We start from the raw sequence: 4,992 nt of genomic DNA, 5'->3' as shown, positions 1-4,992 counted from the left end.
GGGATAGAATTTTGATTCATGGGAGGGAGGCCATAGCTGATTAAGCTGCGCAATATCTTCACTAAGCACAAATCCTCATAAATTAGAAAGGGTGGTAGTAAGGATTGTTGAGAAAACGTGGTGCTCATGATAGATCAAGTGTGTGGAGAGGAGAGACTCAAAAAGTACAAGAACAATATCTTGCTTATTAAGTTGTTTATGAATACAACTAGGCCTTACTCACATACAAAATGCCTCATGGCCTCACCTTTAAATAGGTGAACAAGTGGACCTCAAGTCCATTCACACTCACACCCTTCTCTCACCCTTCTACATAACCTTAGTCTCTTAATACCCCCCCCAATACCAACTATGGAAGGATGGAATAGGTGGTATTGGACCATAGGATGCCTTTATAACATTAGACGTACAAGGTTTGGAATATAGGTGTGATTATCTAGGATTTTACAAGTATGTTCCTAGAGCCTTAGAGGCTATTACATTGATGCCTTCTAAGTCTTTATTTGTTGTCGATGAAGATGTACACCTCAATGATGGTGCACCCCACTTTTGTGTTTGCTTGACTTCTTGTAGATGACATGCTTTAGACATACATGCCATTGCTTCCACCATATGCTTTCTACCTTGACCATTCTCACACAATGATCAAAAGCAGGCTGCCACCCTTGCTTTAATGGTTTGCTTTTAGATGGTCCTCCAACATGCTTGATGCTTCCTTGAATAATATATCTCCTCCATGAGTAATGAGGTAGATTTAAATAGGGAAGGGAAAGGGAGGGTCTTACCACTTGCCTTATGGATTGGTCAAGGATAGTGTCTACTCCACAATTACAATAGCTTTTATGCATGTTGGTTAAATGATACCCTTTAGGGTTTGAAGTTACAAGGTTAATGAGAGTGAGTAAGTGGTTGAGGTAAATGCTCAAACCAATAAGGTTGATCATCCTTGGCTCAAGAAGGAGAGGGCATGGCTCATAATGTTGCCAATGCCTCTTACAAAAACAATGCCAAAAGATGTTTAAAATCATGACAAACAACAAGGTAGAGCATTTAGGGATGCTATGCTCAACCTTACAACTCATCTAATACGATGAAAATGCAGAATATGCAGCGGAATGAAATGCCTTGGGCTTGGGAAACGAGAACATATGGCTTATGGCATGCCTATATCTCTTACAAACAAGGGCCTCAAGGGTAATACACATAAACATTGAAGATGAACACTTAGTGTACATGTGTTCAAGTTTAAAAACACTCAAAAATTTGAGTTTGATGAAAAAACCAGAATTCTTCAACCTCTTTAGCTTATGAGATGAAGACTATTGGTTCATGGTTGCACCATTTCTCTTTGGAAGAAGCGGTTGATGATGAAGACTTGAATGTGGCACTTATGGTGTGTGCCCGGCCTCCATGTTGATGAAGAAGAGTCTCCTTAATGTAAATGACCTCCTTCTTTGATGGTTAAGATCACCTTAGTGTTAAGCAACACTTTGGTTGATGATTAATATCACCATTAGTGTGTATAAAACATAATTAGTGCTAAAAAGTATATTTTTAGTGTAAAATAACACTTATTTTAGTGATTAATTTACCATTAGTGTTTAATAATACTATTAGTGTTTAAGAACACTTTTCCTTTGCTGGATTAATAGAGTAATTAGTGTTAAACAATATAATTAGTGCTTAAAAGCACACTTTGAATCACTTTGAAAGCTTAAAGTTGGTGTTGATGCTGAAGCTTGTTGAGCATGAGGCTTATGGCTACCTCATGTGGATGGGAGCTCTTCAAAATCAAGAAAGAGATCAGCTACAAGCATTCACAACACCATTTGAGTGATTAAAGCAAGGGGGTGATGATATGAGCAAGAAAAATCACCAAAAATCAAGCTTTAATGGAAGCTTGAGGGGAAGAAAAAATGGCGCCTGGTCTTTTGCTTCCAGCCGACGCTACAGTGGATGAAATGCTGTCATATTTGAGCTGTAGACCCTCTACTCATTGGGCTACAATAGCCCTAATACCCCTTCTCTTATGGTGGTCTATAGCCGGGCTATGGCTGTACGACCACAGCTGCGCAGGAGACTGGCCGTCGACCTGCTGTGCAGACGAAATGCCGCGGCGCAGTGTAGAGTTTTCCAACAATTGCTGGTACGACCTGATGCGCCCACGAGTCCTTTACACCTTCCTTGAAGAAAGCTTTGAAAGATATTGCCTCTACAGCCTGCTGGAAGGCCTCCACCATGAGAGGGTTGAGCTCCACACAAGGAAGATAAGCAAAAAATGGATATTTTTGACCTATTCTACACCACAAGTGATTCAAATCACCTAAGCTCTAGATACCATGTTGAGAAGACGTGGTGCTCATGATAGATCAAGTGTGTGGAGAGGAGAGACTCAAAAAGTACAAGAACAATATCTTGCTTATTAAGTTGTTTATGAATACAACTAGGCCTTGCTCACATACAAAATGCTTCATGGCCTCACCTTTAAATAGGTGAACAAGTGGACCTCAAGTCCATTCACACTCACACCTTTCTACATAACCTTAGTCTCTTAATAAGGATGGTATTGCATTGTGTGTAATAGGTGTTCAATGCTCCTTAATTGGCCCACTCCACGTCGACAAGACAGCAGCAATTTAGGCACAGCTCTCACACGGGGCTCCCTCTTTTATTATACGTGACATCTGGGGTATGATTAATAGTTTGGGCAATCACTACGTTGAGCGACGATATCATGAGAGGAGCGGAAAGGGCACGCGGCCGCGATCAGCAGGCTGGAGGACTCTGTCGAAGCTCAGAGGCTAATATACCAAAAACAATATATATATATATAGAGAGAGAGATATATATATATATATATATAGAGCTGACGTGTTTATTAACAATTTACGTCATCATAGTAGTATTTTGATATTGCACACACCAACTACAAGAGCAGCTCCACTAGTGGCGGCGCCCAACCAACCAAAGTCCCCCAACGCTCTCACCGAAGACGCGCGAAATTTCCATCGTCACTGTCGTTGGATAATAGGAGAAAGTTGTTTCAACTTGCGTTGTTGTTTCATTCTTTCACTGTAGTGCCAGCCGCCACTTGCAACGGGGGTCGCTTTGGCCGAGTGGTTAAGGCGTGTGCCTGCTAAGTACATGGGGTTTCCCCGCGAGAGTTCGAATCTCTCAGGCGACGCGACCCGTTTGTTTTTTAACATTATTGTTAAAGTATAACGTGCTCACGGACTGTACGTGTGTCTGTAGAAGGTATAATAACATGCCAATAGAGTGAAATATTAGTTAGTATACCTGAATAAGAATTTCTGTATATTACATTTGTGGTGTCGAACATCAACACTAGTGGTGGAGTGACACCATTTCTGTAACTCTTGGGATTTACTCGTATATTTATCATTATTTTTCAAATTTTAGGGACTTTGGATGCGCGCTTTAGGGAAATGGTAGGTTATCAAAATAGGGTTCTAGGCACCCTTGGCATCATTTCGAGCAGTTCCGGACACACCAAGGAACACACGACCTAAGATTTGGATTATGCGAGGGATGTGCCTACCATCAGGTCATTGGGGCCCAACTATTGGAGTGTGTTCACATCATCATTAAAGAGGATGGACAAGTTGTTCTTGTAATTTAGTGATCTTGCCAAGTTATTAAAGTGCTTTTGGACCGAGAGGACAACTCTATTATTCATGTGGATACGCCTTTTGGTAGGTGCCTATTGGAAAGATGATCTTGCCAAGTTATTAAAGTTCTTTTGGACCGAGGACAACTCTATTATTCATGTGGATACCCCTTTTGGTTGGTAGTAGGTGCCTTTTGGTAGTAGGTGAAGAGGTTAGAGCTTGGAGTTGGTGTGGCTAAGGGTTATAGTGGTGAAGAGGTTAGAGCTTGGAGTTGGTATGCCAATGATGACATGGACACATTGTGGCAGTCGCGACGCAACACATCCAATTTATCACCCCTCCATAGGAAGCCCAGAAAGTCACATCTAGATCTTTCACATTCATTTGCTAAAATGTCCCTCACCATTCAAGACGACTCCTGCTCCATTGACCCTTAAATGCTCTGCATTGTCCGAGTTTGCCTACTCCATGCCCAAGTCAAAACCTTCCATCTACAATCTCTTTAGGGTCACCTAAATGCTATGACATAGTCCATTTGATTTAAGCATCCCCTTTCCTTGATAAGATCGGGCTCACAGCCTTCCACACAACTAGTCACGATGGGGCCCGGATCCCTTAATTACATTGAGTCCTACCACAATACACATAATTTAGGGGAGGTTGAGATGTCGGATTGGTCCCTTCATCGGATCCTACTAATCAAGGATCTCGTGTGTGCAGAGCCCAGTGGGAAGGAAATCATGACCAAGCTTCGACACCTAATCACCAACGATGGTCTCAATTCCAATGGGGAGGATAAATTTGACCACAAAGTCATCCCAGAATGGGTGCCACACCGATTGTTGTGTGCTCACCTTTCTCACTCACCAGAAGGCACAAGACCTACCATCCTCCAAGCTACTTTCTAGCCAACCGACCAACTGAGCCAAAGCCTCCATAGCCAACAACTACTGAGCTCCAAAGCTCTTGCAAAGAACTCGACACTACGTACATATGCTCACAAAGATCCTTTGTCATGCCATTGACAAAGAGCTTCCCATCCGTGTGCCTCGCCTAGCCCATTCATGCCTTGTGGTGCCACATTCCATTGACACCCCCAAGTCCCAACCTCTTCCAAAGAAACATAAAGGAGAGCCATCCTACATTCCATATGTTTCTTCCCCAAGGCCCACAAACAGAGGAACCTTCAACCAGCCCCCCACTTGCCTTCACCATTGGCTCCAATTGAATGATTGATGATGATCTTGTGAATATTTGAGAATACATGTTTGGATTTCCTTGTGGTCATTTGAGAGAGTTTCTTTTGATCTGCTATTTGTTTTCTTCATCCGCTCATCAAGATTGAGGCTTATTATGTGTTACA

General features: G+C 42.2%; 1 non-coding gene across 1 annotated transcript; it reads left to right on the top strand.

The window, feature by feature from the left end:
• The first annotated feature begins 3,102 nt into the window (after positions 1–3,102).
• On the top strand, positions 3,103–3,184 carry TRNAS-GCU (transfer RNA serine (anticodon GCU)). Its single transcript has one exon. It is a non-coding gene; the product is annotated as a tRNA-Ser (tRNA).
• The last annotated feature ends 1,808 nt before the right edge of the window (positions 3,185–4,992 follow it).

The sequence above is a fragment of the Cibotium barometz genome, chromosome 48 (assembly GCF_041138505.1).
Source record: "Cibotium barometz isolate CiBa-2024 chromosome 48, ASM4113850v1, whole genome shotgun sequence".
Classification (NCBI taxonomy): domain Eukaryota; kingdom Viridiplantae; phylum Streptophyta; class Polypodiopsida; order Cyatheales; family Cibotiaceae; genus Cibotium; species Cibotium barometz.
The sequence above is the reverse complement of the archived record's forward strand: the minus strand, read 5'-3'. Positions and strand labels throughout refer to the sequence as shown.